Source organism: Balaenoptera ricei, chromosome 16, assembly GCF_028023285.1.
Source record: "Balaenoptera ricei isolate mBalRic1 chromosome 16, mBalRic1.hap2, whole genome shotgun sequence".
Taxonomy (NCBI): Eukaryota; Metazoa; Chordata; class Mammalia; order Artiodactyla; family Balaenopteridae; genus Balaenoptera; species Balaenoptera ricei.
The window spans coordinates 86,386,201-86,399,302 of record NC_082654.1 but is presented as its reverse complement, the minus strand read 5'-3'; positions in this window follow the sequence as shown (position 1 = coordinate 86,399,302).

The following is a 13,102-nucleotide window of genomic DNA, read 5'->3' as shown; positions in this document are numbered from 1 at the left end:
GTTTAAATTTTCTCAGTTACTGCCTGGTGGAGAGGAAGAATTCATCCATATTGTTTCCTCATCTGTGAAGATAGTCCCTACTTTTGTGGCTTAAGTGAGTTTTACGACAGCAGCAGTTCTCAAGCTTTGTTTCCTCAGAACCCCTTCACACTCTTAAAAACCATTGAGAACCCAGTGAGTTTGGTTTATGCAGGTCATATCTACCAATATTTATGGTATTAGAAGTCAAAATTGAGAAAATCTAATTCATTTAAAGTTCCTATCAAATTCATTGCATGTTAACATTAATGACATATTTTTATGAAAATGACTATATTTTCCAAAACAAAAAAATTAGTGGCAAGAGTACCGTTGTTTTTCATTTTTGCAACTCACTTTAATGTCTGCTGAGTAGAAGATGGATGGGTTTTCATGCTTGCTTCTGTATTCTGTCTGTTGCTGTATGGTTTTTTGGTTTTTTGTTTTTTGGTTAAAGTAGATATAGAAAATCTTTCACAGATATATAATTTGGAAAAGGAAAGAGTATTTTAATTGCCCTTTCACATAATTGTGGAAATTCTTTTTAGATACTATACCAAAACTTGACACGTGGTAGTTTCTGTGGTAGTTCCTTAAAGGCTAGTTGCAATGTGGAATCTGAAACCATATCAACAAACATTATGATCTGTTGGTCTGTGTTGAACTTTGAATGAAACTTTTACCCATGTGTAAACATCATACATTGATCATTTGGAAAATATTGTTCACTGAATTATACAGAACTTCCAAATATTGGCACGTTTCATTATACAGTATAAAAAATCACAATCATTAATATCAATACTGATCTCATTAGAAAATTCAAATATTAGGACGTTGTCAAGCTAATGATAGTAGATACAAGTCTTCCAAAGTTTTAATTTTTGCTTGAAAACTCAACTATATCATTAGTAAAAAATACTGTCAATAGTTTTCCTTGAAAGGATAAACACACTTCACTGCTTTTTGAGAAACTGTGTGCCAGATATACAAGTCTGAGAAACAATAGTTTGTCCTCTAGTCATTCTTTCAAGTAAAAATGGTGCTTCATGAATCAAGTGGCTGGTTCATCTTGCAACTCAGACAACTGCACATGTGTTTTTCCTTGAGACAAATGTCAAAGTCCAGTGTGCAAAAGGAGTGCTTTTCATGAACTTCCTGTTTGATCATGTAGAATATTATAAAGATGTGGATACATTTGAGATGTAGTCAAATTAATACTTTCCATTGTTGCAAATTTTAGGTCATTTTTCAATGAAGCTGGCTTTTAAAAAAATTATTTATTTATTTACATTTATTTTTGGCTGCGTTGGGTCTTTGTTGCTGCGTGCAGGCTTTGTCTAGTTGTGGCGAGCGCTACTCTTCGTTGCGGAGCGCGGGCTTCTAATTGTGGTGGCTTCTCTTGTTGCGGAGCATGGGCTCTAGGCATGCGGGCTTTGGTAGTTGTGGCACACGGGCTCAGTGGTTGTGGCTCACGGGCTTAGTTGCTCCGCAGCATGTGGGATCTTCCCGGACCAGGGCTCGAACCCGTGTCCCCTGCATTGGCAGGCGGATTCTTAGCCACTGTGCCCCCAGGGAAATCCTGAAGCTGGCTTTTTAAATTAAAAAAAATTCTTTTTCACTGTCAGTGTATGGCTGTGAAGAATACTATGACTATTAGTACAGCTTGGTGCCATGTCTTGATTTGTAATAAAGTGTCAGATCGTCTATCCATCCTTGCTTTTGCATCATTAAGTCAAACAGTGAAGAAAGCACATGGCATCTGGGTATTATGAAAATTGTTTTGACCTCATGTACCTCTTGAAAAGTTCTTAGGAATCTCCAAGGATCCATGGGCCACAGTTTGAGAATGGTTGCACTATAGTGTGAGGGAATCTCATCAGGCTGCAAGTGTATGATCTGTTGTCATTTAGCTTGACTTAGTGTTCAGCCTGCTACCCAAAGTGTTGAAAGTTGATCCACATCAAAATCATCTGCAACAGAATCTCTGTGGTTGGGACTGAGGAAACTGAATTGTTCTCAAGGGCCTCAAACACAGTGATGTTTAGGAGCATTATTTTGCTTTTATAAAGCCAGTCTTTCCAAAACCATGGCATAGTCCCAATGGTCAAATACAAAATGATTTTAGGCAACTATTTCTTAATTTTAATAGTTATATTAAAGTCTATTACCTTATTTTAGCAAAATGTAAGATGCCATCGATTGTAAGGTAACCTATTTTGTGTCCCACTAATAAAGGAAAACACCCTGCTAATTACAGTACTCCTTTCATTGATTATAAGATGCATCCCAAGTTTAGAGATAATATTTTGTGAAAATGTGAAGAAAGTTAGAATAAAATAGAATAATATGTGCTAACGACTTAGAGACAGTGAAATATCTGTTTATAGTAGTGATATAAAGCAGTGTTTCTCAAACTTTGGTGGGCATAGGAATCCAACTGGGAATCTTGTTGAAATAGATATTCTGATTCAGCAGAGCTGGAGTAGAGTTTGAGATTCTGAATATCTAAATGTCTCAGCTGATGCTGAGATAGACGGTCCAGACTTTCATAGCAAGCATATAGGGTAACTTTGAGAAACACATCTAAGAAGAAAAAGGAATCAAGGTAAATCAAAATATTAAGTGAATTAGCAGTACTGGTCTTAAATGGGTATTGCAAAATTTGTGATAGTAGTATAAGAATGAAGTCTGAAGTTGGGGAAAGACTACAATGACTCATGGTCAAACTATACCTTTAGGTCTCTTAGAAAAACAAGACTTTCCGTCTGGGATTCAAGTCACTGCGTGTGTTGAGGTGAAGATTTTTCTTCTTCCACCCACAGCTCTAACCATGACTCAGAATCCAGTATCTCCTACTTTTACTGCCTAGATGATGCATGAGTTGTCTCAGCGATATTCTTGCAAATGTGTTGTCCAGCCTACTCAAATGCCTTCAAGATGACTTTTTTCCCTTTGGAAAATTTTGGAAAATCATTTGGGGTAGTTTCTGCAGGCCAAAGATACTTCTTGCTTTAAACTGAAATCTGGCTCTCTGTGACTTCAGGATGTTTGATCCTCCTTTCGGCTCTTGGTAACAAAAGAAAGAGTTCAAACCTTCTCCCCACAAGACAACTCTTCACCCATTTGATGGCTGCTCTGGGTTCCCCTTAGCTTTTTTTTTTTTTTTTTTTTTTATGTGGACCATTTTTAAAGTCTTTATTGAATTTGTTACAGTATTACTTCTGTTTTATGTTTTGGTTTTTTGGCTGCAAGGCATATAGGATCTTAGCTCCCCGACCAGGGATTGAGCCTGGAAGGCGAAGTCTTAACCACTGGACCTCCAGGGAAGTCCCTCCTTAGCTTTTTCTTTTCCAGGCTAAGTAGCCCCAGTGCTGTCTTCATCTGTTTCTTCTGTGATGTGCCTCTGCATCTCCTTTACCATCACAGTGAGCTCACGCCTGTTAATCTCTTAAGTGTGACATCCAGACCACATGTTGTCCTCCATCAGCATGTGCCCTCACCTCTCCTGACCTAGGTGTCATGCCCGAGGTGGTGACTGCCCTCTGGCAGCCTCCTCACACCGATGGCTCACCACTCACTGTCAAGCAAAGCCCCTCAACCCACGCTGTGTGCATCCGGTTGCTAAGTCAGATCTTGTCCCCATATTTATACAACTGTACTCTGGGACCCAGGGCTAAAACCATGTATTCTTGGCTGATAAAACTTTCCCTTGTTAGGTCTCATCCAACTCTCTTGGCATGACTCATGGTGTCCCTGGAAACTCTACCCCCAGAAAGTCCCCTAATTATCTGCTTCTTGGTTTTGAGAGCTTGACCTTCTTCCAGCCCTACACAGCTGTGTCCCTCCAACCATCCCCTCTGTTCCTGTCTTTAGGGGTCTTCCAATGGGGATGGCCATCCCAGTCTCCCTGACCTCCAGCACCACCTTCTGAGTGCTCCCCAACCCCTCTTACTGCTGTCAGTGCACTATGACACTGCTCTCAACTTTCAGCCCTCTCCTGGGAACTTCTCAGCTACTGCATCTTGTCAGCAATGGTGTGGTCATGACTTAATTATACTTTGGTTTCCTTGGTCCTAATTCATCTAGAATTACTTCCAATAAACACAAATCTTGAGGTGGGGGAGTAATTTTTTTTTTATTACTACAGTGGACATAGGTTTGAATCCATTTCTCCTTATTCTCTCAGCATCATTTGTGAGTAAAGACACAGCTGAGGGGATTCACGGGTGCGGCCTCTGCTCAAAACACAGCAAAGTTAGACTTGTGTGAAGACTGAATCTTGAGCCTACGAACATCATGTTTGGGGCCAACCTAAGTATATTGACCTGGAGCTTCTGTGTCAAAGTTCTGCAGTGTGTTTTATTCCCGTTAGTGTGATGAGCAAATTTGGGAAGCCCTGCTTCCTTAGCTGCATATTTTGTAATCTGCCTTTAGAAATACTTAAGTAATGGATTTTAATTTCATCAGTTTCAGATTCCTATGAGTGTGGCAAGAATGAGAATGTGTAAAACACTGTTTGCTAATTTCAATTATTGTATTCCCAATGAAGATGAAAGTGACTCTTACCTTCTTGGTTTCCAAAGCAATGGTTAGTGTCCTTCAGGAATGAAGTGGCTTCTGAGAGAGTGATTCCAGAAATCAAAACTAAACAAAACAAAGAACAAATGAACTATGAAGAGTTTAAATAAATCTAGAAATTGTACTTTTCTAAGTTTAGCTACATTTAAATAGTACACAGTGGATGGTGTGGGATGGAAATACATTTTCCATTTATCCCTTCGGTGAAATCATCATTCTTTAAATAATTGGGTAATTACAGCACTGATTAACAATTTTTTTGTGTATCTTCTGTGTGTGCAAAGTACCATGTCAGCTCCATAGGGGGTATAAAAAAGGATAAAGACAGTCTCTACCCTAAAGGAATGCAAAATTTAGGAACAGTTAAGAGAAATGCTCAAATAAATCTTTGAACAAGGAAGAATAATACAAATTCTGTAAGCGTCTAAATGAAGTGTTATGGGGACTTAGAGAGATGATGCTTCCGGCTGAGGGTAGGGGGCCGTGAGGGGTCAAAAAAGAAAGGAGGAAGGGAGGGGAATGATCCGGATTGTAACTTGGATGCTTTTAGACCAGAAGTTGAATTCTTTGTCAATGAGAGAAAAGTTGTGAATTATGGGCAAGACTTCTTTAAGAGGTCTAGGAAGGGCACTCTCTTAAATATCCTATACTCTCTTGGAGAAGATGAAGGTAGGGTAGCTGATAACTTATTTGGGACTAAGGAATCTCAGTCCAGAAGTTGATAACCTACATGAAGATCTCAGGATACCATAAGAGTCTGAATAATTTTCAATATCAAATTTAACTTAAACTTCCCATTTACCACACAGTACTTTTATGGAACCTGGGGAACATGTCGTGAAATACCATTTAGGCAGGAAGAGACATTTCAACGCTTGCTTTCCTACTTTGGTCGCGTACTCTTGGTCTCTACCTTTTATGAGTCTCTAATAATCTCCAGCTATATCCTAAAATTCTCACAACTTTCTCAGGAAAAGATTAAATGATTAAGTATCATATTCTGAATCCTTGGTTCAAACGAAATCACACTTGGAGGCAGAACCTCGGTTTTCTAATGCCAGCTCTGTAAAGTAGCTGTTGTAATTTCCTTGAGCTTTGGTTTCCTTCTGTAAATGAGATAGATGGACCAGAAAATCCCCAAGGTTTCTCTTAACCCTGTGAATGTATGACAGAAGGTATTCTGGTGAAGATGGTGGCCAGAAATCGAAGCATCGCAAGCTCCTAGAGCTACAGAACCCCTCTGAGGGACGCTCCTGCAGAGTCAGACACGGCCCAGCCCGAAGTCCACAAGGCGTGCCATGAATGAGCAGTCTGGACACTGGTCATTAATAAGCAAACGAGGATGCATTCTGAGATGGATCAAATGCATGGGAGAATTTCTTCCCGCAATCATCTCCCAGAAATCCTGACATAAGAAAAATTTTACATAACCAACCACAAAAATTTCAAATAATACTTCAAGGCAATCACAGAAGAGATATCACAAATTAGCATGTTTATTTGCTAACTGCAATTATAATACTGACCTAAACAATTAGAGGGGTAAGTACGTATTATATTCAGCTTTATATCCTGCAGGTTAGTTTTTTTTTTTTTTTTGGTGTCATAATTGCTTATATTCTTGTCTTTTTACTCTTTGTAGAAGCTTCTTGAAAGGCCTCGCCATCTTGTCTCCCATATTGCCCTTAACACAGTTCCTTACGCTTAGTAGGCCCTCAGCAAAGGCTGCTGTGTTGCCTTCTCTCCTCTCCAGGTAACCTGATCAGGTATAATCACAGCTACATGGAGCAAAAAAGCGGGCACTTGTGAGCACTTACCTTGCGGTGCTGTGGTCGAAGCAGTTTCGAAAGTGTGGCCCCCCAGCTCCCTTTATACTCCCAAATGCGCAAGCCCAGCACTCTGACGTGGCTGTATTGGGGGATCACCATTTACTCCTTAGATGTAAATGCATCGTAGCCCTGATCTTTCACTCTTGTTAAGTTACTTGGATAAATGACCAGCGGAGGCTGTATAATGCCAAGTCAGCTGCGTAGGGATTTTGACGTTGGACACAGATCTTTGAGACTTAGAGAGTTCTAGAGGCTGAGCAGAACTGGGGCAGAGTGTGCTAAGAAGGTCAGTGAAGGGCAGAGCCACAGGGTGAATTGTCAAGCGATGGATGATCAATAGCATGGATACTAAGTACGTCTCCTTTACCCAGCATCGTAAACATGAGGTGGTGTGCGCCTCTTCTCAGAAATCTCCGGAAAACATAAGATTGGCCATTTAACACATCCATTCTTTTTTTTAAAACGTTATTTTTTAATTGAAGTATATTTGATTTACAATGTTGTGTTAGTTTCAGGTGTACAGCAAAGAGATTCATGTATGTGTGTGTGTATATATATATATATATATATATATATGTATATATATATATATGTATATATATATATATATATATATACACACACACACACACACACACACACACACACACATATATCTATATATTCTTTTTCAGATTCATTTCCCTTATAGGTTATTACAAAATACTGAGTATATAGTTCCCTGTGCTATACAGTAGGTCCTTGTTGTTTTTCTATTTTATATATAGTAGTGTGTATGTGTTAATCCCAAACTCCTAATTTATCCCCCACCTCCCTTTCCCCTTAGGTAACCATAAATTTGTTTTCTATATCTGTAGGTCTACTTCTGTTTTGTAAATAAGTTCATTTCTATCATGTTTTTTTTTTAGATTCCACATATAAGCGATATCGTGTATTTGTCTTTGTCTGGCTTACTTCACTTAGTGTGATAATCTCTAGGTCCATCTAACCCATCTATTCTTAGCCATTAATTTATTTTGTTAAAAAATCCATTGTAGATGGAAAACTTTCTAAAATGTATTACATATTATCTTGATTTATTTAATCTAGTATCTTGAATAGACTTCAACTTTTCCTTGATCACTCAGGGACCTGGGAGGTGATGTAATAAAGTCGTCAGGGATAATATAGTTTCTTCGCGGATTTTACCCTGCACTAATTGTTCCTAGGTTGCAATGAATTTTTTTGTCACCTTTCTAGTTTTTATATCTACACCTTCACGGCAAGGTACTCAGCTGTATTCTGTCTGTGGTTAGTGGGTTTGCCTCTGTGAGCCCAATCTTCCTTTTTCTAATCTGCTATAGAATGGGAAACATGAACAAGCTAAAGGAAAAAACAAACAAAAAAAAGGAGTCATAAGTTCCATGGGAAGTTCTAGAAGTTCTAATGGAAATACATGGTCTTTGTGACAACTCTTATGGTTGCTTGGGGTTGTTTTTTGGCTGAAACAGAAGTAATGTTTGACTATGTAGGAATTACCATACATTTTAGAAGTTAGAGCCATTTACAGCAATACAGCCTGACTTGTTTATGTTGTATATGATCAATGTGTACTGAATTATACTCAATATTTTGTAATAACCTATAATGGAATATAATCTGAAAACAATATAACTGAGTCACTTTTCCGTACACCTGAAACTAACACAATATTGTAAATCAACTATACTTCAATTAAAAAGAAAAAAAGATTCTCTAGTCTTCCAGTGGGTAGTCTCATATAGTTAGGCATTTCCAAGGACAGTTTGCATTAGTCAAAATGAAATTGTGGACAAAGGAGAAACAGATAGGAATAGGACTTCCACGTAGCATTTTCCAAAGTAGATTTGACAGAATGCTGATTCTGAGAGAAACTGTGAAATAAAAGGTCCCGTGGCTAAATGAGTTCAGGAAATGTGGCCAACTCTATTCCCTGTTGCTGGAGATTCACCATAAATACTAGCATGTTAAGGGGCCTGAGAAGCCTTTCAGTAAAAAAATATGAAGAACTTTTTTGTACCTGGTGATCTGATGTTGGAACACCATCTTACTCCCTGCTTGAGAAAACAAGAGGAGAAAGCTGAAGGCTGCAATCCACAGAGAACTTGTCTCATTCTTAGTACCATTTGGCCCAGGAGAAAGCAACAGAAAGTGATCAGGCATAAACACAGCTGCTTTTATCCAAGGGACAGTCTTTTGTATGTAACAGATGCTCAGTAGATTTTGTTCCTGTGTATAAATGAATAAGGATGATTCATGGGGAATCTGTGTTGAAAGAGGGCTGAAGTGATAAGGCAGAAAAGAATGGAATCAGACTCAGTCTCACTTAATAGTAATAGTTTATATTTATTAAGAACTCACTACGTGCCAGGCTTTATCCATATTGACTCACTTAAGCATCATAATAGTTTTGTGGGGTAGGTGCTAACTTCATTCCCATTTTATGGCTGAAGAAATTTGGGCCAGTGAGAGTTTAAATAAACTGCCTAAGGCCACACAACTAGTAAGTGGCAGAAATGGGATTCAAATCCTCTCTGGCTCTAGAGCCAATGCCTATAACCTTTCACTTTTGCAAGCCCATCACTTTTGAGTGCTGGCAATGGGGAAAGGAGATATGAAATAGGGACATTGCTCCAAAGGAGGAGATAATGGACTTGGGAAGAGAGTACATAGACACGAAAAGATAAATTACTTTTCCAAGGTTAAGTGCCAAGATGAGTGAGATGCACAGTGGACTAGATGTATGGACAAGGTATTTAAAACCCGTAAGGTATGTTGTTTATGTAAAATATTCTCAGAATTGTTATTAATGATAATGATACTGCTTTGGAGGAGAGAAGAGATCTGAAGGGGATGTGACGGTGGAGATAATAATAATAATAAAAAATAATAATAATAATGCTTTTTATAGTTCTTTCCTGTTTACATAGCACTTTTGTATATTTTATTATGTTTATTTTTCTCTGCAAGCCTTAGGGGGTTATACTGTTTATATTCTTATTATTCCCATTGTCCATATGGGGAACTGAGGCCTAAGGGAGTTAAGTGATTGACCAAAAGGCCCCACAGCTAGTAGACAATGGAGCCAGAATTGGAATCCCAGGTTGCTGATTCCAAAGCCTCGCCTTTTCCTCTATCCTCTACTCTCTCTTAAAGGAGGCAGATTTTAAGAGTACAGGGAGGAGGTTCCAGGCTTAGGGAACGTAGGGATTGTGGTTAGAAACAAGACTTCCCAGGGTGTGTTTCAGGAAGGTGGAATGGGCAAGCCTGGATGGAAGGGTTGGGGGTAACACGGAGGTGAGGCTGGAGAAGTGGGCTGGGCTTGTCTGTGATGGGCTCCCAATGCCCATGGAAGGAGTCAGGACATTATTCTGAGATCATTGGGGAACCTTTCAAGGTTTTAAGCAGAAAAGTGAACGTGTGTGTGTGTGTGTGTGTGTGTGTGTGTGTGTGTGTAGACACACACATATATCTGAAGATTAGTATAGAACTGATGGTAGGATATAATGGACACGGAGAACCTGAGGTCCTAGAACCACTTAGCAACTATTTAGAAAATCTTGGTGTACAACTTGCCAAGATGATTATACAGGCTCTGATTTATGGGAGTAGGTGGGCAGTTAGAATTAACCCCTGGATGACCCTATAAATTCAGATGTGTGTTAAAATTCTCCATAGCACCAGAGGGCTGGCTTTCCCAGTGATTGTCCCCTGGTATCTCCGGGTTCATCCCGTAGGTTCAAGAAGAGTATTGTGTGGGCTTGAAGTTGTCTGCCTCACTGTCCCGTTTAGGCCTGGCAAAAAGAGAACCCCAGGAGGTGAAAGGAATATGTTTCTCTCATTTAAGACCTCTCTGAGCTCTAGACTTATTATTATTATTTTTAACATTTATTTATTTATTTAGGCTGCTCCAGGTCTTAGTTGCGGCATGTGAGATCCTCTTTGTGGCATGCGGGATCTTTAGTTGTGGCATGCACGTGGGATCTAGCTCCCCGACCAGGGATCGAACCCGGGCCCCCTGCATTGGGAGAGCGGAGTCTTACCCACTGGACCACTGGGAAGTCCTCTAGACTTATTTTTCGAGGCCCTATCCAACATTAATATATTACAATCCTCTCAACATAATATTAAACATGCAAGTAATATCTATTTGCATTGAATATAAAAATAATCATGGTGTAAAATGAAGAGGGCCTTGATTAAGCAGTACAGAAATGAGATGTAAAAGGAAAGAGAAAACCCAAGGGATACCCTGAAGGCAGGATCCACAAGACTTTGATGATGCTGAGTTTGAGGAGGAAAAAGGAATCAGAGGATCCTACCTTTCATCCAGCCCTCATTGCAGCCTAGAAATCTAGGGGCATGATACCTGCCCAGGAGAAATAGTGAAGGGGGGAAATAGGAATTTCGATTTTGGACAGATTGAGATTGAGATGATGGTGATATCCAGCTAAGTAGGTAGAGATAAGGATTCAAAGTTTACATACAGGAGACATTAAGACTGAAGATGTAGGTCTGTGAGTATGAGGGTGTCACCTGTATGCAGTTGATAGTTGAACTTATTAAGGAAGCTGGGTTCTCAGAGAAAGGCTGCATGTTGAGGAGGTGAGAGGCGGAAATGAAGACAAAAAGAGTGGAAAAAAAAAAGGTTATTCTTCAGGTAAACAAATACCTGAGTGAGATCTTGCTGGAGTCAAAAGAGCCACGTGGATCCATATTTTACTTCTGTCATTTACTGCCATAAATGGCAAGTCCCATCACCTGTCTTCGCAGCTGTGATGTTTTCTCCTTCCGCTGCAAAATCAGAAACATAATTCTGTTTCTGCCCAAGTCATGGGGATAGTGTGGGGATCAAATGAGATACTGTCAAGACGTGGCTGTCTCCGCAGGCAGTCTCTTTCCAGCCAGTGCCAAACAGTATGCTTCAATCTGTATCAACCTTGACACAGACCTTGGCAAATAATCCACTAGCACAAAAAACATAAGTGAGCAGTGCAGGCTTTACTGAAGATTTTGTAGAGCAGACTAGAAGAGGATTATATTACATCCCCTAAAGTATTCAGTTTCCATCAGCAATGACTTCCACGAAGTCCATTTTCCGTCACACTGATGCAGGTGGTTGATTTCCTTTCTTCCCCTGAGGTGTCTGCCCGACCCCTACGGGTACTCAGTTGTTCCTCTGTTACATGGGGCCCTTTAGCTCTGCCATTGACCTGCATGCCTACTCATCTGGTTACTCAACAAAATAGAAGTCCTCAAGTAAAGAACACCACTTTTATCCTTAGCAAGTTTGGTGATCACCTATTTTTACTCACATATTCCCCTTGGGAGCTTCATCTTTATCCCACCACTATGCCCTGTAGTCCCCAGCTCACACCCCACACCATCATTCCATCTCTCCCAACCCTGAGAGGAGTTCTGTCGATGAGGGTTTTCTCCAGTCTTGTTACAAAATCATTTTGTCAACTCTAAAGTGATGGGAACTTCATTATTAGTGTCAGAAGAAGTCAAGGGAGGTGGCATTTTCGAGAGGGTGGTATTTTCAAGAGAGAGGATATAGTAAAAAGCTCTACAGGGAAGATGGAGAAAAGGAGAACCATGAAAAGGGCATTGGGTCAGTCAGAGAGGTGATCCTGACATTAATGTCAGCAGGATGGTGGGGGTGGAAGCTTTGAAGGCAAGGATTAAGGAGTGAGCAGGTGTTAAGGAGGAGGAAAACGTTTTCCTGATTTCCCTGGGAGCAAATCTCTCCACCAATCACTATATAAGGCACATTCAGAGGAAATGCAGATTTGGATGGAGAAAGCAGCAGCAGGGCCAAATAGAGAGGCCCAGGAAACAAGTGTAATCAAGTTCATTCCGCAGAGGGCTACTTGAGAAGAAAGGGCAGTTAATTGTGCTGATAGGAGGATCATCCCTTACCCGTTACAACTATCTAAGAGCTATGTAACAGATGAAATTTCCAAAAGCAGCAAGAAGTTCCCCAGCCAGAAACAGAAATTTCTGGGCAAAAGTCACAGGACAGGTATATTAGTGAATGATACAAATTTATATTGAATCGCCTAATTAAAAATATTGAGTGAGAATATTAGATCCAGAACTAGAGGGGAACCTTGAATATTACCTAATCTAACCCTGATGTTACAGAATCAGAAACTGAGGTTCTGGACAGGTTACCTAATTAATGCTAATTAATTAGACAGACCCCCTTCCCATTCTACTCTCAGATCCAAGAGCGCTAGTTCAGAACTCTTTCAAGTGCAATACATAAACTTCCATACTGCTGGCATTTCTACACTACAATTTTGCAAAGCAAAAAGTTGATGGGCGATTATCCAGAGAAATATTTAAACTGATTTTCCTTCAATCAGTGAGGACAGAGATTTATCAGTTTTACAGGTTGGAAAACTGAGGCTTGGCAAGATTAAGTGACTAGTCATACAGCTAGTACGTGGCAGAATGGGAGCTAGAACAAGTCTGGTTTGAATCCAAGTCCAGTTTGTGTTTTCACTACAAGACAGCTGTTTCTGGCTTTGCAAGATCCTGCTAAGACACTAACGCTCTCAGAATTATACATGCTTCTCAGAATTACACGCAAACGAGGCATCCTTCTCTGAAAATATCATGGAGAGAGTGTGTGCATGGCCTGGGAACAT